The sequence below is a fragment of the Scyliorhinus canicula genome, chromosome 20 (genome assembly GCF_902713615.1).
Source record: "Scyliorhinus canicula chromosome 20, sScyCan1.1, whole genome shotgun sequence".
Taxonomy (NCBI): domain Eukaryota; kingdom Metazoa; phylum Chordata; class Chondrichthyes; order Carcharhiniformes; family Scyliorhinidae; genus Scyliorhinus; species Scyliorhinus canicula.
The window spans coordinates 72,890,179-72,911,363 of NC_052165.1; the positions used below are offsets into that span (position 1 = coordinate 72,890,179).

General features: G+C 46.0%; 1 protein-coding gene across 9 annotated transcripts in view; it reads right to left on the minus strand.

Moving 5' to 3' along the window:
- Positions 1 to 21,185, minus strand: part of cntn1b (contactin 1b) — a 903,199-nt gene that overhangs the window by 777,464 nt on the left and 104,550 nt on the right. For 6 of the 9 annotated variants that reach the window (XM_038780269.1, XM_038780265.1, XM_038780278.1 and 3 more), the window contains one exon: positions 1,870 to 1,941. The gene's annotated coding sequence lies outside the window, so the exon portion shown is untranslated. The remainder of the gene's footprint in view (positions 1 to 1,869; positions 1,942 to 21,185) is intronic. The other 3 variants (XM_038780271.1, XM_038780272.1, XM_038780270.1) reach the window with 1 other exon arrangement.

The following is a 21,185-nucleotide window of genomic DNA, read 5'->3' on the forward strand; positions in this document are numbered from 1 at the left end:
TTCAAGGTTCCATATGTTTTAATAAATCAGGGAAAGGAAAGTTAATGGGGCAAAGTAGGTGCAACCTACCAATACAATCCCCTGGATGACATCAGCTGATGATTTTACAGCCTACAATGGAACCTATTTCATATGCAGCACTAAAGCATAACCCCAAATGCGTCACCGATCCACCCTTAAGCACTCCCCCTCGCGAGCAAAAAGAACAATTTCTAAAACGGAACAATTCCTTATGATGGCCTTTCCCTTGTACGTAACGGGCAAGGCATCCAACGAACTGATGGCCTCAGCATTGGAACATCTGGCAAACATAACGGCAACAGAAGCCAGGGACACTAGACAGGCACTGGCCGAGGTCTCAGCTGAGCTAGTGGCTGTCCGGACCGTGGCATTACAAAATCGACTGGCTTTGGATTATCTGTTAGCCTCGCAGGGAGGAACGTGCGCTATTGTAGGCCAAGAGCGCTGTACTTACATTCCAGATGGCTCTGAAAATATCACTAACTTGGCCGACCATATTAAGAGACAGGCTGCTCAAATTCAAGAAATTGGCAGTGAATTTCACGACTATAACCCGCCGGGTTGGCTAGGGTGGTTGGGTCATGGATTTTTTGATTGGATCGTTAAGGCCTTTATTCTACTTCTACTAATGCTACTACGGATAGGATTGCTTGCCTGCTTGTGTAAATGCATTTTCAAACGAATCATGGATATACCTATTTAGCTAGTTGTCATGATATGACAAAAGGGGGGAGTGTGGTATTGTGTGAAGCAAATAATGGCATGATGGAAAAACTAGTCAAGTCTTCTTGGTACAATTGAATTTAAACTGATCTCACATAACCTAAGGCACAAATACAATATACACAGATACAAACAGCCGAGGTCAACTTGACCTCGGAACTGGGTGACTCTGAAATTCTAGATAAGGCTTGTGCGTCAAGAGTCTAGAAGCAGTCTCAATACATACCAAGCTAAAAAACTGTCTCTGCCTGTATGTAAACAAATTTGTCCATTTCTTAAAACAAAGACAAGATAATGATATGAGACCCCAGTCCCCTAAAGGTCAGCAAGGTGACGCCATTGTAATGATTATTACTTATGTTTTACTTTCGATCAAATTCCTGACCAAGTTGTATTCATGTTATCTTGATCCTATAATGTATAAAAATCGCCTTATTCTTCTGTAATATTGCAGACTTGGGACGGACTCAGCAGTTTGTACTTGACTGCTTTCCGACTTAAAGTCTCAGCCATACTGCTAGCAGTCAGTTCTAATTCGTAAATAAAGTTCAGTTTTGCTTACCTAATGAATCATGTTTGCATCTTTCTATCACAGTCCGGAAGCGGGGAAAATATTGAATACGACACATCGAATAGAAGTGGATCATAAAGCAGTGGCCCCACGCCCAATGTAAAAGCTTAGTAAGGTAACCACACTGTTATTCAAGACTCCAAAGTCCCAACTGTGCCAACAGGAATGGTGGCCATTTCTGAGACGACAGGCAGGTCCGCAACAAAGATATGCCATATAGTTATATTTACAGAGCCTATCTAGCAGGCCCCAACAAGTGGGTTAGGGGCTCTGATTCAGCAGGGCTGTGGGGATAGTGGGGGAGATGCAAACACAAGGTGGAAGCATGCACTATTGGGCAAAGGGTGCTCAAACAGGTGGCAGCGGCACTACCCCCCCCCCTCACCAATACTCCTCCCGCCTCCTCCTCCCGCCTCCTCCTCCCCATTCTCCACCGCACTGGCCTTTCTCGACCAGCTGAGGATTGAGGTCCTCAACTAGCCATTAATTTGCCACTTGTTGCGGGCTTCATTCGGATCATGTGCAAGTTTGGCAGTGTAATTTAAATTACTTACTCTTACCGCAAGCAGAGGAATCAGTGGGAGAAAACTATTCAGAGACGGAAGATTAGCACCTCCCTCCAAAACCTATGGGTAAAGGAAGAGAATCAACAGTTAGCCATAGCTGGCAGCTGACCACAGGAAGCAACAGAGCTGACACGGATGAACATAGAAAGTACTGTTGCCAAACAAGATCTTAAGTAGTAACAATTTTAACAATGATTAAGAGTCACACACATTTATGCAAGGTGTAAGAGCAAACCGTTCACACGGTAACTTGGGAATTTTGTCCAATTAAACCGAGCTTTCCTGCCAGGGTGGTTGATCCTGGGTAAGGGGACTGGGGAATTAAATATCATTTTTGATTTAAGTTGTGCACATCCGTGTCCATTCAGCTAGAAAAGGGCTGGAATTCACCGTGTGGGAGACGTTGGGCGAGATTCTCCGTTCACCAATGCCGATTTCGTAATCGCCGATCGGGTGGAGAATCCCTTTTGACGCTGCTTGTTTGACGCAGGTTTTGTATGCTCTGCACCCTACGAAACGGCATCATCGCAGTGCGCGCCGCACGCCATTGGGATGGCCTCAGGGCAACACCTGAAGCCCCTTCCCCGATGCTCCATCCCCGACGGGCCGAGTTCATGATTGTGCAGGGAACAAGTCAAGCGGGAACCCAGCATGATGGCTGCGGACTGTGTCCATCATCACCACAGTCGAGCGGCAGCCTTGCTGTTAGCCGGGGGGGGGGGGCTTCCGCAAGGGCTGGGGGTCTGGTGGTGGGTGGCCAGGGGGGTGGCGAGGGGGTATCCAGGGGGAACTGTCTGGCAGGTTGTGTCCGCGCATGGACGGCGCCATGGTGTACGGCGCACCCACTGTAGATCGTCACCCTGTGCATGCATGGCCATGGACCCGGCAATTCTCTCACCATTTATTTTGTGGAGGTCATGAGTTTTACGAGGCACGGCTGCTGGCCCCTCATCGGTTGCCACTTCGGTGAGGGGCGCAGCCGGTTTTTTTCCACATAAAACGTTATAGATCCTCTGCACTTAGCCTCAGAAATGAAATGAAAATCATTTATTGTAGGCTTCAAATTAAGTTACTGTGAAAAGCCCCTGGTTGCCAACATTCCGGCGCCTGTTCGAGGAGGTTGGTACGGGAATTGAACCGTGCTGCTGGCCTGCCTTGGTCTGCTATAAAAGCCAGCTCTTTAGCCCTGTGCTAAACCAGCCCATCGGAGAATCTGGTCCCATGTTCTCCCACCAAAGCTGAATTGCACCTGATTTGCACTCAGGCTGGAAGTGTAAGTCCGGAAGTGAGTCGTAATCCTTAGCCATAGCGAATCCTGCCATCGAGCTGCCATTTTTGAGTGGGCAACCTGATAGCGTCTGGGCCCCTCCCCCACAACAAAATTCAGCACCCCTTCCTGGGATTATCTGGATCCCTTCCCCCTCCCACAGTACTAGAGTGACCCTCCCCCCCCCCCCCCCCACCAGAGTGGCTTTCAAGTACCCAGCTGTGAAACGAATCCGATGTTTATAAACAAATAGCTATGATTGACAGCTCCTAGACCACATCAAAGACAGTTAAGTGCCTTCTGCAGAGAAAAAGAGGAAGTGAGAGCACTTCAAGCACTTAACTGACTCCTTGAATGTCACTCAAGCATGATGAGAGATTAATGAAACAATGCAGACAGCTGGGTGTGTGGGTGGAAGCTGTCAATCACAGGTTAGTGCAAGCCATTGCACAGAGTTATGAACCAAAGGCTGATAGACCAAAGGTCTCTGGGGTTTCAACCCAGCTGACTGTATTTCTCTTTCCAGGAATTGACAGGTGCTGCTTCCTCTGTCTAAGCCAGCAGGTATATTGCACAGGTGAGTTTTAAAGCAGTAATTTTTTTCACTGCCTCTGCCTCAACTGCTCTCTAGCTTCCCGACAGGAGGTCTCTATTCTGGGAGGCTTCCAGACAGAGTTCTCTCTTATGGAGGGGCTTCCAGGCTTTTCGTCTTAGTTAAGATTGTCATGAGACAGTTAACAGGATAGAGATGGATTAACAGGAGGTGCCAGGTCTGTACCAAGATGTTTAGCTATAGGAATTTTGAGCCTGACAAGGATAACAAGATATCCGGGTTGCACCCGAGAGGGTCTCTCTCTCCTTTTCTGAAAGGAAATCAATAGTACAGCAAGTATCGCTGCAAACTCTATTTACAAGTGGATTTTGCCTTGTAATGGGCTTTGCTTTATTGGGGATGGAGAAGGGTAAAGTTATTTTCCTTTTATTTTATTTAGGGCAGCATGGTTAGCACAGTTGCTTCACAGCTCCGGGGTCCCAGGTTCGATTCCCGGCTTGGGTCACTGTCTGTGTGGAGTCTGCACATTCTCCCCATGTCTGCGTGGGTTTCCTCCGGGTGCTCCGGTTTCCTCCCACAGTCCAAAGATGTGCAGGTTAGGTGGACTGGCCAGGCTAAATTGCCCTTAGTGTCCAAAAAGTTTAGGTGTGGTTACTGGGTTACGGGGATAGGGTGGAGGTGTGGGCTTAAGTTGCGTGCTCTTTCCAAGGGCCAGTGTAAACTCAATGGGTCGAATGGCCTCCTTCTGCACTGTAAATTATGATTTAAGATCTAATGATTTAAAATCTATGATTTAAGACTTGGTTAACTGTTAACTGAAATGATATCATCTGTGAAATTACTGTGTTGATAATATTGTTTATTTCAATATAAAAGATCCCAATTTGTCAGTGGAATCACTGTGAGGAAGTATCCTTTCCTCACAGTTTTACAAATTGAAACATTGTTGGAGTTTCTTGTGCGGTTTCCTGACATAAATTGGGGTCTGATCTGGCACCGTAATAACAGCAAGACAGCCAGTGACAATTTGCAGATGTTTTCGGATCATCAGCCCATGCCAAATAAATAATACGAGTCTGTCCAAATGTATTTCAGGCTATGTTAACACAAGCTCAATTTGAGCCAAGGTTACAGAATTGCCTGAACAGTTCTCTAATCTGTCACATTACAGGACCTCACGTACGGTGCTTATTTCTGGGCATTGTATTCTCCAAGACACATCCCTACACCATTTACACCCATCGGATTTCTGCTTCCTTCTTTACAATGAAGACTCCAGCTTCAGTCATTATGGCTCGAAACCAGTAAGACGTGTAGTCACGGTGCTGGTGGGGCAGGCTTCGAAGGACCAGCGTTTACTCTCCTGCCAGTCACTTTTGCACGCTATCGGAATTGAAGAGAATTATGGGTCCGTCAGCCGTGTTTTCCAGCATGGCACGCCCCTGCCAGTGGTGGGATTCTCCCCGGGGACATGGGTGCACTGCTGGCGGACCCGAGGGTCCCGCGGACGGAGAATTCCGCTTATGATGCTTCAAACTGCAACTGAAGAAAGAATTTTTAATCCTCGGTCGGGCTCTGGACTTAATTTAAATCCAATTGCCCAGTAATTCAGCATCAACAGTCAGAGTTACATCCACTCATATCGAAGTGACCAAAACCAATACTGTAGACAGAGAGAAACCATCTGCTGTATTTCATGGCAAATAGGTCAACCTAGTATTTAAGTCGACCTGGTTGCAAGACCACCTGTAAAGTAAAAATGGGAAAATATGTCATTTGAAACATGGAGGTCTGGCAAAACCTGACCTGAGGGCGTATGAGAAAATGGAGGGAAAAATCCCACGTAGGGTTAACAGCAGCAGCAAAAGAAGTTTTGAAATGCAGATAACCTTTATCAACCAGGCGTTAAGAAAACAGCTTGTAACAGCTCAAGCTGTAAAACTGACACCTGTCTTTCAAGTTAAAGTAGATTGAACTTTTAGTTACATGAAGAGAAACAATATTTTGCACCTTATTTGAAGTTAATTATTTTAGTAAGCAGCTAAAAAAGAATTGCCAGGATCTTCAGTTGAATTGGGTGACAAATGTTTAGGTGTGAAATCATGCTGACACCAGTTGAATATGGGAAGCTGGAGACGATGTGTCCATGAGAGCACAGGTTAACAGCAAATTGGGGTCAGAGTTCTGACAATCTAAGGGCATTATTTAGTAATAAAGCAACTTTAGAAGTGACAGAAATTAGGGGCAGCATTCTCCGTACCTGGCGGGGCGGGGGGTCCCGGTGGGATGGAGTGGCGTGAACCACTCCGGCGTCGGGCCGCCCCAAAGTTGCGGAATCCTCCGCACCTTCAGCGGCTAGGCCGGCGCCGGAATGGTTTGCGTCCCGCCGACTGGCGGGGAAGGCCTTTAGCGCCACGCCTGCCTGGGCCAAAGGGTCTCCGTCAGCCGGCGCGGGTCCGCACATGCGCGGGAGCATCAGCAGCTGCTGACGTCATCCCCGCGCATGTGCGGGGGGGGGGTTCACCTTCGCGCCGGCCATTGTGGAGGCTTACACGGCCGCGCGTAGGAATAGAGTGCCCCCACGGCACAGGCCCACCTGCGGATTGGTTTGCCCCAATAGTGGGCCAGGCCACTGTGGGGGCACGCCCCAGGGCCAGATCGCCCCTCTGAGGACCCCGGAGCCCGCCAGCACCGCCAGCCTGCGGGGGCGGGATTCACACCCTAGATGTAACACCCTTCAAGGATCAAAGCACTTTTGAACGTTACAAGGGAAAAAAATGTAATCAGAATTCGCTGAACTAATGTCATGCTCAACATGAATACGTAGCCGTGTTAGAAGTATAAGATTAAAGGTACACTGAACAGTCGAGAGCAAACCAAAGTTACTTTACGATAATGTCATATAAACTTAATAACTGCTAGTAGGGCAATATAATCCCTAAATCGATAGCAGCCAGCAGAGTCAGCTCTCATAGCTGCCCTCGGTCATGGGAAGGATAGAACCCAGAAACCGAGCAGAACTGCAAATCCATCAGGAGAAAACATAAAAGCTAAAGAAGAAAGATTGTCAAGGCAGACCTGAAGGTCTAACAACTGACCAGGAGGATCCAAAGAAAAGATCTTTTTACCTTTCTGTAAAAACAGTGATTTAATCTTTTAAAAGAAAAAATGTAATAATAAAAGAACTTAAAGTTTTAACCTGAAACAGCGGTTATTACAACGTCTACTTTACTTACTTAGCAACACGGGACCCAGGATCGATGCTAGTAAGTGGTAAGTAGATGAAATCTTCTATGAAGATATGGGTTATAACTTGAAAATACAGATTGACCCGTGTAGCACCCACCTAAACCCACCGGAGTCAGGGAGTGAGAATCCCTGCTCACCATTTAGAATGTCTCATTGACCCTTTTTGGTATAGGAGGAATTCTAAGAACAGTGGTGAGTTTTTTTACTTCACACCCCACTTTTCTGGGCCCCAAAGTCATGTTTTTGCATATAATCAGCACATAAGTCAAGCTTCTACTCCACACCCTTCTCAGGCATGACATGCCACACTCAGAATATTCATCAACCTCAATTCCTCATGTCACAAATGCATGATTATGTCCCAGTGCCAGCGGCGTGCAGAGGAAGGGCCGACGGTTCGCTGGCCCCGGGCAGCCATTGGATGGGGGCAGTGGCGTGCAGAGCATGGATCACGCCTGTGCACCGCGGTCGGCCGGAGCACGCCTGCGCACCGCGGTCGGGTGGAGCGTGCCTGCGCACCGCGGTCGGGTGGAGCGCGCCTGCGCACCGCGGTCGGGTGGAGCGCGCCTGCGCACCGCAGTCGGGTGGAGCGCGCCTGCGCACCGCAGTCGCCGCTGGTGAAGAGGCGGCTTTGCACTCGGCGGCTGGAGAAGGAAAAGAAAGGGCGCGAATTCTCCAGAATCGACGGCAATGCCACCATGGGTGAGTTTTATTTATTCTTTATCTTTATCTTTTGATCTATTTTAAAACTCTTCTCTGCACCTTCTCTGTAGCTGTCAACTTACTAAACTGTCGTGCCCAGAATTTGACATTTGGGCCAGGGGCACCCATTTGGGACAGAACCAGTATTTTATAAAGATTCATCATGGCCTCTTAACTTTTGCCCTCTTACCCTTTATACTTAAAGCCCAGGGTCCTATAAATGGGAGAGACTTGACTGCAAGCTGCTGGAGCTCGGATCTTGAACAGAGCTTTTACATCTGGATTTGGGGACCCTTTATGCACTGGCATAGTGCAAAAACAGGCCCCACATGACCAGGGTTTTGTGAAGAAGAAGGGATCTGGAAATGTGTTGACTGTGAAAATTATATTTGTGGAAATTGGGTGAAGTAATGCCGGTGTTTGATGAGACTTGGTGCTAAAGCTTTAGAGAAATGACGATGGAATTTGATTTGAAGAAGTTCAACGTTTTGAAGGATATTGTGGCTGAAATGAAAGCGATACGTGCTGAATGAGCTGACCGAAATGTGTGAGATATGTCTTTGTATCTGCTATGTGTAATTTATCGGTCATATTATTGCAATTTTCCTGTTAATTCATGTTTAATTTACGTTGATTTTGGTGTGATTGCTAATATAAAAGTGAAGTCTTGTATATTGGTCTTAGTTGGGTTGTTTGTAGTTTGTTTCCACAAGGGTCATAACAGTGTTTCCATGACGTTGCTGCTCTTATCCTTCTCCATGGGGGTTGCAGAGGAGGGAGGCACAACTTTTGAGACATAACATCTCACCCATTGCTGCAAAGCAAAATGACTGAAGAAGAGAACAATATCCCTAGAATCCCAGCGCTAAGGGGAAATTGACTAATTTACAGCGCAATTTAACTTCAGGCAGCCGTCCTATACCTTAGAGATGGCAAAGATAAAGAGGTCAGTGAATAGCTCTAGAACGAAATTATCCACAATGCAATAGATTTAGCCAATGAATATTGTGAAAATTGGGGAATACCAATTGCACGAACAAGGAGAAGAAGAAGAATGCCTGGAGAGTCAGCAAGAGATAGTGGACTGACGGCACAAGAAGAAATGAATAGAGTAATGGTAGAGATTGTGAACAGATTAAAAACTGAAATTGAAGACCGCAGTGTCTTCAAAGACTCAGTGACCAATTTTCTTTTCTTCTGAACTTGAATTCAGTAGTGATTGAAGATGAACAAGAAAGAGAGAAATTAAAAAAGGAATGTTCAGACTTTGCAAATTATTATGACAATGATGTGGTTGCAATTCAGTTATATGACGAAATTATTGATTTTGTGATGCTCCTTCGAGCTGGAGGGAATAGAGTTCCCCCTGATCCTAAAGATGCTCTGGAGTCTTTACTGCAGTATGGGAGGGATGTCTTTCCGTCGCTGTGTGTTTCATACAGATTACTGCTTACAATTGCATTTTCAGTCGCAAGCTGTGAAAGGTCATTTTCAAAACTGAAATTAATAAAAACATATCTGAGGTCTTCTATGTCACAGGAGTGACTGACCAACCTGGCTTTAATAAGCATTGAAAAAGAATTTCTCACAGCTGATGTAAAAAGTGAAGTAGTTCAGGTGTTTTGTGACAGGAGGTATCATTTGGGGAAAAGAACTTAATAAATTTGATTGATTAATATTAAAATCGAATAAAGCGTTTATTTCATGTTTCATCTGTGTTTATATATTCAAAATGTTTTCCTTTCTCATAATATTTCTCAGTATATTAGGCCTTATTTTTGAGTCTTTGGGGCATATAATCAAGATTTGCCCCGGGCATCACCAGACCTCTGCACGCCGCTGCCTAGTGCCTTATAACCTGGTGCAAGGGATCAAGCAGGTTCCATTACAAAGCTTGTGCAGGCGTTTAAGGAATGCCCACACTTTGTGTTGACATTTCAAACTAGCCACCACACACACACCCATGCCGTCAGTCTGAAACTTGGCTTACAAGTTGAACCCATTTTTGGGAGGATTTTAAATTTATTTTTCCAATCAAGGGGCAATTTAGCGTGGCCAATCCATCTACCCTGCACATCTTTGTGCTGTGGGGGTGAGACCCTTGTAGACACAGGGAGAATGTGCAAACTCCACACGGACCGTGACCCAGGGTCGGGTTCAAGACTCAGCAGTGCTAAAAACTGCTTCACTATGCCGCCCCTCTGGGAGGACTTTTCAAGGCTTCATAGGTCGACGAATATACTGACATCTGCGGCAGGTCCAATGATTGAACTTGTTTACCTTTGAGAGAAACCAAGTTACCACAGACACGTTCCGCGTAAATAAAGTACGGTCAGAATAGATACTGATCAACAGTGACACTGCCAACTGAATAACTCAAAAGGTCATGAATGTGGAGAGCATGCATGAGATGGATTCTAATACTTTTTTTATGGGAGTGGGAGAAATTCCTTTCAGGAATGCAAAGGAGAAAGATTGTGGTTGTAGTGTCACCATGGTGACGGATCAAAGCATCAACACTGCATCTTTAATTTTACAGTTTGTTGTGTTGGGGGATATCAGTATTATTCTGGGTGCTTAACAAGGGCTCACAGCAAATTCAACTTCCATGTAATTACCTGTCTGAGCATGACAAGATCATAGCCAAACTTGACCAACAGCAGGATGTAGATACACAGCAAGGAAGGCGTATACATTAAAAAAAAAAGATCTTCTTTGGTGCTCCCTTTCTGGGGAAGAGGGAAGAATATAGGGCGGCACGGTAGCACAGTGGTTAGCACTGTTGCTTCACAGCGCCAGTGACCCGGGTTTGATTCGCAGCTCCGTGTGGAGTCTACACGGAGTTCTCCCCGTGTTTGATCCGGATGCTCCGGTTTGCTCCCACAAGTCCCGAAAGACGTGCTTGTTAGGTGAATTGGGCATTCTGAATTCTCCCTCAGTGTACCCGAACAGGCGCCGGAGTGTGGCGACTACGGGTTTTCACAGTAACTTCATTGCAGTGTTAATGTAAGCCTACTTGTGACACTAATAAAGATTATTATTATATGCGGATTTTACTTATAAACAGTCCCTACGTAACAAATAGTCCACTGTATGTCGTATCTACAGTGACCATCAAAAACGCTATCACCCATTGTTCACGTATTATGGGTCACGTATTATGGGTATAAACTGACATTAGCACAATTCAGATATATGACGGAATATTTTTCTCTTGCTTGGACCAATGCAACTGCAACCACATTCCAGAATCGAACCTTAAGTAGGTTACAGCTGGGCAGGCACAGAGAAGAGGTAATCGGAATGCATCAGCATGGTTTTGTGAAAATGAAATCATGTTTAACCACTTTATTGGAGTGGTTTGGAGGAGTAACGTACACTGTAAATAAAGGGGAACCTGTAGACTTGCTGTACTTAGATTTCCAGAAGGCATTTGAAAAGGTGCCACATCAAAGGTTATTGCGGAAAATGAAAGCTCATGATTTAAGGGGTAGCATAGCAGCAAGGGTGGGAGATTGGCTGGCAGAAAATAGAGAAGTTGAATAAATGGGTCTTTTTCTGATTAACAAGATGTGACTTGTGGAGTTCCGGAGATGTCTGCGCTGGGGCCTCAACTTTTTATCATTATATGAATTACTTCTCTGAGAAAAGTGAGGGCATGGGAACCAAATTTTCAGGTGACATAAAGAAGGTAGGAATGCAAGTTGCAAAGAGGACATGAGGAGGTTGCAGATGGATATAGATAGGTTGAGTAATTGGGCAAAAGTTTGGCAGATAGAGTATAATATGAGTAAATGTGGTTGTTCACATTGGGAGGTAGAATAAAAAAGCAGATTATTACTTAAATGGAGAACAACTGCAGAATTCTGAGGTACAGAGGGATCTAGGTGTTCCAGTGCATGAGTCACAAAAAGTTAGTATGCAGGTACATCAAGTAATTAAGAACGCAAATAGAATGTTATCCTTTATTATGAAAGGAATGGAACATAAAAGTAAGGATGTTATGCTTCAGTTACACCGCACAATCATGAGGCCATATCTCGAATGCTGTGTGCAGTTTTGGTCTTATTTAAGGGAGGCTGTAAATGTGTTGGAGGTGGTTCAGAGGACATTTACTAGATTGACACCTGTAATGGGCAGGTTGCTTTTAAGGACAGGTTAGACGACTGGACTCATGTCCACTGGAGTTCAGCAGAGCAAAGGATGAATTGTTTGAGGTATATAGGATCTTGAATGGTCCTGACAAGCTGGATATAGAAATAATGTTGCTTCTTGTCAGTGAGTCTGGAACTAGGGGGCACTGTTTTAAAATTTGGGGTCACCGTTTTAGGACAGATGTGGAGAATTTTTTCCCTCTCAGATAATTTTGCAACTTTGGAACTCTCTGCCTCAAAGGAATCAAAGGTCATCAGGATGGGAATGTGGAATTCGAAACAAACACATCTGACATATTATTGAATGGCAGAGCAAGCTGGAGGGGCCGAATGGCCTACTTCTGCTCCTATTTCTTATGTTTAACATCACACAGGACAAACATGATTCCCTTGTGCGTTCCCCTTATTTTCTGTTCTCTTGGCTGTTATTTATTTTGTGCCTGGATAGTTGCTGGGATTTATGCAGGTGGACTGCACTTTTAATTTTAAAGCAAAACTGGACACCCCCAGCAGATGTGTTATTTGATCTGACCTCAGGAGCCCCTCCTCCCCCACACCCCGGTGAGATGTGCTGCTTGGTTTGGTCCAAAGATGACTCATCTTGATGGACTTGGCTGGCAACCAATTAGCTCTTTAAATTCACAGGATGCGGCTAATTCGCGATGCTGATTGGTGGGGGTCATTCCAGAATGTTCTGTAAGCACAAACCTTTTCTCAGGAGTTAGATTTTGAATTGGATCAAGAAGCTGGGGAGCCATAGGTCTGATATCCCTCTCGTCTGATGGCCTGTGATTAAAGATCTTTCTCTGCGTAGTCTGTGAGACTATTGACAAGGAGTCAGTTTCGTTTTGATTAAGCAACTAGAAGGCCAGACCTCTGATTTCTCTCTCACTTGATTGATTATTTATGAAGGTCCAGGGTACATGATGAAAACCTTTCTCCCTAGAGTCAATTTACCCTGCAGGAGGATCCAGTCAGCACTAGCTGCAGGCTGAGGAAGTTGTTTGAAAACCCTTTTAAAATTCTCATGTGAAGAAATTTAGTTTTATCCCAAGGAGGTTGATAGTTAATCTGCTGGGAGAAAGTTAGGATTGAATAGACCTGAGGGAGATCTTCTGCACGAAGGCCCAGGTCAATACAATTTAAAGTGACTCCCCAGAGGGGATCCCACAGCCTGAGAATCCGGGCTGAATGTTCCAGCCAGGAGTTCCAAACCAACTGGTGGTTTCAGCACTCTGCATCCTGGGAAGACAGGCGACTACAATGGTCTTAATATCAGCAACAATGTCAGTTATCTCTCTTTCATTTTAGTTCCTATATTTTTACCCTTTTTCCCTGTGTGTCTGTGTTGTGTGTGTTTCGGTCGAGGGTGGGATGATGAAGGGGCGGATGGAAGTAATAGATTGGCTGGGTGACATTCTATAATAATCATTGCCTTATTTTTATTGATCTTACAAATAAACAGTTTTTTTGTGTTTCACTTACAAACCTGGTGCCTGTAAGTAATTGAAGCAGTCAAGGATCTCAGAAACTATATATGAATAATTGGTTAATTGACTCATGTTCGGATTCTGTTGGCCTGGAATTGATGAGCAATAGCCCAGTGTCGTAACAAAAGCTTGATTGTCACTTCATCCATTTTCTCTGCCCAGCACAGATGCACAGCAGTAGAGGTCTGCACCATCCACAAGATGTACTGCAACTAGGGGCTTTTCACAGTAACTTCATTGCAGTGTTAATGTAAGCCCACTTGTGACAATAAAGATTATTATAATAAGAACTCAGCACAGCTTCATTGGCCGCATGCCCCAAATCTCCAACCCCCACTATCCATACGAGCAAGACCAGCAGCTACAATGGAATACCATAACCTCCCAGCTCCTCTCCAAGTCATAGAAAATGCTGTTTCCGAACTGAATCAAATTCCTGGAACTCCTGACCTGACAACACTGTGGGAGCACCTTTAACACACAGCCTACTACCACCCTCACACACACAATCCCACACACACGAAATCCCACACACCCGCAATCCCATACAATCTTGAAATATCATCCAAGCTTTTCACTTAGTCACACAGTCGTTCTATTGACACAAGTTGGACACTTTATCCGGCATTGATTGACAAATAGATTTCTGAAACTAAAACTGGTTGTTCTATTTATCCAGTCCAATGGGTCATATGCTTCCAAACTAATTGAAGAAATTAGCGCCCCAAATTAAAGTTTAATTGTGTGTATTTATGCAGAACCAATTTAGTTTGGAGAGCCACATGCAGAAAACACATCTTCACCACCTGCGGCCCCAGTATCAAGCACAAGCAGCGACAAGGACCGAGGCCCCCTCAGCTGCGAAACTGATTCCCTATAATCTGAAAAGTTAACTCCGTGACTATAAAATTAGTTTTAGAGAGGTTGATGGATGTTCTCCAGTAAAGTTCAAGACCGCGATGGAAAGGAATTAAAATGAGAATCAAATGTACTACGGCTGGAATTATGGCCTCAATAACACAGAATCCACACTAATAGAGGGGACTCTGGGTATCGTAATATATAATGGCAAACTGTGTCTCATATTCAACCACAAAGGAATGTTAATTGGGAAAATATGCAGAGCTCTGGGCAGCGAGTTATAAAAAGCCAGGCAGGCATCACTCTGATCTCAACATTAACAAAGTTTGAGTTGTATCCAAAGTTCTGAAGCGTATTGCCTGGAAATGTTCAAATGGGGGGCTTCACAGCAGCCAGTGTTATGTTGGACCTAGTATCATAGAATCCCTGAGGTGCAGAAGGAGGACGTTCAGCCCATCGAGTCTGTACTGACCCTTGGGAAAAGCACCCTACCTAGGCCACTGCCCCACCCTATCCCCAGAACCCAGTAACCCCACCTAACCTTTTGGACACTAAGTGGCAATTTACCGTGGCCAATCAACCTAATCTGCACACCTTTAGACTGTGGGATCAAACTGAAATACCCGGAGGAAACCCACGGCTGACACAGGGAGAACGTGCAAACTCCACCGGAATTCAACCCAGACCCCTGGTGCTCAGGCAACAGCGCTAACCACAGTGCCACCATGCCGTCCCGTAGAGTATGGAGCAAGACTACCAGCAGCTGACAAGGGTTCAATTCATCAGGTTGTTAGGTGAACTCAGCACCTCTCGTGGTGGCACAATCATTAGGTTATTGGTTGATAGTAAACCATGCAGGACTGCCACTCTGTTTGATGCCTGGGCTGTGTCAAATTAGCTGATTCATTAGTTCTTGCAGGCTTTCATCTGTCCATGAAACGTGGGCATTGCCACCAGAGCCAACATTTATTACCCACCCTGAACTGCCCTTGAGAAGCTGGCAATGAATCAACTACTGTGAACTGCTACGTCAATGAGGTGTAGGTACAACCTCAGCATTGATAGTGAGGGAGTTCCAGGATTTTGACCCAGCGTGCATTTTGGAGATAGTGACCATAGTAAATTCGACATCATTATGGAAAAGGACAAAGATGGGGGAAGACAAATTCTACAAAACAGAGAGATGAGCTACAGTCCACCCACAGTCCAAAGGTGTGCAGGTTAGGTGGATTGGCCATGCTAAATTGCCCTTAGTGTCCAAAAAGGTCAGGTGGGGTTACTAGGTTGCGGGGATGGGGTGGAGGTGTGGGCTTGGGTGGGGTGCTCTTTTCGGGAACCAGTGCAGACACGGTGGGCCGAATGGCCACCTTCTGCCCTGTAAATTCTATGATCTAGGATCTAGCTGAGGGGCCAATTACCAGGGGGCATAGATTTAATTTGACTAGTAGAAGGATGCGACGGGACATGAGAGAAATCTTTTTTGCCCAGAGGGTGATGGGTGTCCTGAATTCACGGCCTAAGTGGTGGTTTAGGCTGAAACAACTCATTTAACAGGTATTTGGATCTGTATCTGAAGTGCTGGAACCTGCAAGGCTGTGGACCAGGTGCTGGAAAAATGGGATTAAAATGAGCGGCTCATTTATTTTTCTCTTCTTTGGCCAGCGCAGACACAATGGGATGAATGGCCTCTTTTTGCACTTTAAAGATTACTTTTTTTTTCTCCCTCATGTTTTTAAAATTAAAAACAATTAACACCTTTCATGATAAATTTTAGTTCAACACACTCGAAAGTTCATAATTCAGTTTGTATGTAAATATTTTTTTTAAAATCTGAAATCCTGGGCGGGATTCTCTGATCCTGAGGCTAAGTGTTGACGCCGTCGGAAACGCTATTGCGTTTCCCAACGGCGTCAACATTGCCTCAGGATCAGCAATTCTGGCCCCTACAGGGGGTCAGCATGGCACTGGAGTGGCCCATGCCGCTCCAACTGCTGATCCCGGCGTCAACTGGGCGCCGCGGGGTCCACACAGGTGCAGTGGCATCGGAGCCAACACGCGCATGTGCAGTGCCTCCCTTCTCTGCGCCGGCCCCGACGCAACATGGCGTAGGGCTACAAGGGCCGGCGTGGAAGAAAGGATTCTCCCAGCATTAGAGGCCGGCCCGTCGATCGGTGGGCCCCGATCACGGGCCAGGCTATAATGGAGGCCTACCACCGGGTCGCACTACCCCCCCCCCCCCCCCCACAGGCCACCCTCGGACCCTTCCACGCCGAGGTTCTGCCGGCTGAGAGCAGGTTAGAATGGCGCCGGCAGGACTCGGATTTTTTGCTTTGGCCGCTTGGCCCATCCCAGGCCAAGAATTGGTATGGGAGCCGCGTCGAGTGGCCCCCGACCGGCGCCGCGCTGACCACGACGGTGCCAATGGCGCCGATTCTCTGCTCTGCGGAGAATTGTGGCCCGATTCGCGCCAGTCGCGCCAATTCTCTGGCCCGGCCCCGGGCTGAGAGAATCCCGCCCCCTGTTCTGCACAAAGACTTTTCCCAGGACTAAAACATAAATTGCTAGGTCACACCATTCAAGCATAAATAAAAACTACAATTGCTCTCGCCAAGATATTTGAAGTCTCTATGTATTCTCTAACCCATGTCCCGACACATACTTGTTCAAAAACTTACTTTCCCTTATCTGAATAAAACTTCAGAATTCCTGTTCTGGCTTTCCCGCGACCACATTTTTGCGATAACCTGGTGGGCATTGCTGGAATGACTTGGATTGGGCTCACTGAACAGAGCTGATGCATCTTGGGAAATGCTGCCCACTGCACATGCTCAAACAGCAGAACCTGCCTTTAATTAACAAGAGTCACAGCACTTGGCAGAAAATATGAAATCCAAGCTCAGGCTTTGCGAGAGGCTGAGGTGCCTCCTGCATTTAATTTTAACGAGAGCAGTAGAAGAGCCAAAAGGCAACTCAATGGGTAAAATTAATAATGTTGTGAAAAATAGGCCTTAAAACTGGTTGACACTGTGCCCAGCTTTACAGGCATAAAACAAGGCACCTAAGCCTCCAATGGGCGATGAGAGCAAACCCGTTCCATGCCAGAAACGTGATGTCCACCATTTTAATAACAGCAGATTTTAAGCGTTATTATGGGTTGTCCTGAAACATGAGTGGTTTAACAGTGAAGCTCCATGCCTGGTATGTGGCCTTTATTTATGGTAGTGTAAGGAAAGGTTTCCAGCTCTTAGTGGTACATCCTAACCCTTGCTCCAGTCAAGTAAGCCTGAAATTATCTCTCATACAGAAATGTTCCTGTGAACTTTCATTTTTCTTGCTAAGTGTTAACCTGCTTTGTTCATTCGCATCCCCACATCCTCATTAAGGGTTGAGCTAAAGATTTATTGCACTGTCTTCCCTTGTGGTCATTCTCAATACCTTGGACAATGCAACCCCTCACACTCACTTCCCTCAGTCTTTCACTCATTTACAGTCTTCAGGCCCTTAAAAAGCCCAAGCTGTGTATCGTATTGTTGTTTGTTTCGTTTCTCTTGCCACACCTGGTGGTGCGCAAGGCATCCATAGAGGGTTCTTCCTGGAATGCACCTTCCATGACCATCCAGTCCTGGGTTGGGACCCGAACTGAGAGCTTTCTGCCTCAGATATAGGGATGTTTTCCACTGCACTGCAAGACCTCCCCTGCATTAAAATGTACCAGTCTATATTTAACCTTCATCTCCTAGTCTAGTACGGTAACCCTTGAAGCTTCACCCGTTTGTTAGTTAAAAGAAAGATTAGGAGGTGTTAGGAGGAGAGTCAAAGCCGGGTCTGTGGGCAGAAGCCCGAAGTAGGGTCAATTCCTTCTCATCATGTGCTAGGCTCAGTTGAATCCAGGTTAAGGTGGCCCACCGGGCACATATGACGGCGGCGAGGATGAGCAAGTTTTCGGGGTAGAAGACAGATTTGCGAGGTGTGCGGAAAGCCCAGCAAACCATGTCCATATGTTTTGGGCATGCCCGAAGCTTGGAAAGGGTTTGCCAAGGCAATGTCCACGGTGCTATGTACGGGGGGAGGCAGAGTCCAGAGGTGCCGATCTTTGGAGTGTCGGAAGATCCGGGAGATCAGGGAATGAAAGAGGCCAACGTTCTGGCCTTTGCCTCCCTGGTAGCCCGGAGACTGATCCTTTTAATGTGGAGGGAGTCAAAACCCCCGAGTGTAGAGACTTGGGTCAGCGACATGTCTGGGTTTCTCAGCCTCGAGAAAATAAAGTTTGCCTTAAGAGGATCAATGCTAAAGTTCACCCGGAGGTGGCAGTAGCATCATTCCAGGGGTGGTGGTGGGGGGGGGGGGGGGGGGGGGGGGCGGTTAAGTGTTATGTCATTTCACGTGGTTTGCGAAGATAGGGCCGATTGGGGAAATGTCTTTTTTTTTTCACCATGTTAATGTTTACTGTTGTATTTCTGTTATTGTTATAAAATTTTACAAATACTTCAATAAAAATATTTTTTTTTAATTAAAAGAAAGATTAAAAACACCTTTTAATGGCATCACTTCACCTCTGGTTTCAATGCATGCTCAGAAGCCAGTGGAAATCTGAGGAGGGATGTGAACCCTCCCATAAAATTGGAGCCTTTTGACTCACTCTCACCAAAATTAGAATTCACTCCCCTCGATCCTGCTGTAATGATTATCCAAAACAAACAAGCCAACAGCAAAAGTATCCCTCTTCATTCCAACGACACCTTCTACATTTAATTAGGAAACTGCAATGCAGCAGTGCATAAATTAAATAAAAAATTTAGAAGCAGCCTTCAAATCAGTTCTCACATCTGCAGTCCCCCTCAAAGTTCTTCCTCCTCTTTAATTTCAGAAATACTGAGCCTTCGGGCCAAGTGATTGCAGCAAGCCCCGAAGATTACAACAAATGTGGGTCACGATTCATTCGGCTAAATCAAAAGGAGTTGACAAAAATAATGCCTGCTGTGACAGTCTAATCATTTCGCATCTCCATAATTTAAAATTCCATTTCGAACAGGAGGAAAAAACCTTTTTTGATGTCCAAGTTCTTGAATAATAGATCTTCCAAAGTTCGCTGGCGGCAAGGCAGCTGCTTTGAAAACCCTTCGGAGAACAGGAGACATCATAATAATAAAGAATGATTCATGGATTCAAGCACTACAGTACATAATAGGGAATACAAGAACCATTGAATCCCTACAGTGCAGAAGGAGGCTATTCAGCCCATTGCGTCTGCAGCAACCGCCTGAAAGAGCACTTGGCGCAATCCCACTCCCCTACCCCATAACCCTGTGCATTGATCATGGTCAATCCACCTAACTTGCACATCTTTGGACGGTGGGAGGAAACCGGAGCGTCTGAGGAAACCCTTGCAGAAACGGAGAGAAATTACAAACTTCTCACGCCAGTCTCCAAACACTGGAATCAAACCTGTGTCCCTGGCGCTCTGGGGCAGTAGTGCTGACCACTGAGTCAGAGCTGGATTTGGGCGATTTTGGGCTGGATTCTTCCGCCCTGCGGAAGATCGCCACAGGCGAGTCGCAGATAATGGAACTGTCCATTGACCTTGAGCGGGATTTTCCGGTCACTGGGCGGGCGCGGCCGGAGAATCCCCCCCATAATCTCCAATCTGTCTTGAGGTAGCAGGTCTCAACTAGGGTAATAGTCAACAGTGAGAAAGAAAGAAGACTCCGATATCTATTGTATAAATTATAGAATTTACAGTGCATAAGGAGGCCATTCAGCCCATCGAGTCTGCACCAGCACTTGGAAAGAGCACCCCACTTAAGCCCACGCCTCTACCCTATCCCATTAACCCCATAACCCAGTGACCCCACCCAACCTTTTTGGACACTAAGGGCAATTTAGAATGGCTAATCCACCTAACCTGCACATCTTTGGACTGTGGGAGGAAACCGGAGCACCCGAAGGAAACCCACGCAGACACAGGGAGAATTGTGCAGACACCGCACAGACAGTGACCCAAGTCGGGAATCGAACATGTCTGGAGCTGTGATGCAATCATGCTAACCACTGTGCGGCCATGCTGCCCGCTTGTAATTTTCACTTCAAGATGTACCAAAGTGCTTTGGAGCCAAACGAGCACTTAATAATAATAATCTTTATCATTGTCACAAGTTACTGTGAAAAGCCTTTAGTCGCCACACTCCAGCACCTGTTTGGGTACACTGAGGGAGAATTCAGAATGTCCAAATGAGCTAACAGCACTGTGAAGCAACAGTGCTAACCACTGTGCTACCGTGCCGCCCATGTTGATATGGAGTGTCAAGATTTTGATTCAGGAAATGTGACAGCCAATTTGTGCACAGCAAGGTCTCAGACTGCAGCGTAATACTGAACATATCATCAGTTTTAGTGATGCAGGTTGTGGGATAAATATTGGTCAGGACACCAGAAGACTCCCTGCTCATCTTTGAAATGGTACCATGGGATCTTTGCCATCCGTCGCAGCATTCCCTCCTGGCTGCACTAAAATATCAGCCACGCATCAGTGCTGACTTTCAGCAGCTGAAGTCGAGGCAGAAATCTGCAGGAGGGAGGGAACGGCCATTTAATGGGTGGGCCAGGATGTGGCGCCAAGTACGATGGAGTGAAAGGCTGCAGCTGCAGGGCAGAACCCAGGGCTGAGGCTGTGTGAGTAAAGGGGAAGTGGGTGGCTCCCTTTGAAGCTGTAAATTGGACTGTTGCTGATTGGAGGTAGGGAGCCAACTAGAATTTGCAAAGTTGGAAGGATATAGGATTAGCGAGATGAGAAAAAGACCGCACTCCAGAAGATACATTTACATCGCAGATTATTCCAGGGCCTCAAGACATCCCAAAAGTGTTTAAAGCCAATAAAGTACATTTCTGGTATAGTCACTGGTGAAATATTGTAACGTGGCAACCAATTTTAGTGGATGACAGCAATGTGGTAATGGACAGATAATCTGTGATGCTGATTGAGGAATAAATGTTTTCCTGGACGCCAGGGAGAACTCCTCAGCTCTTCTTCA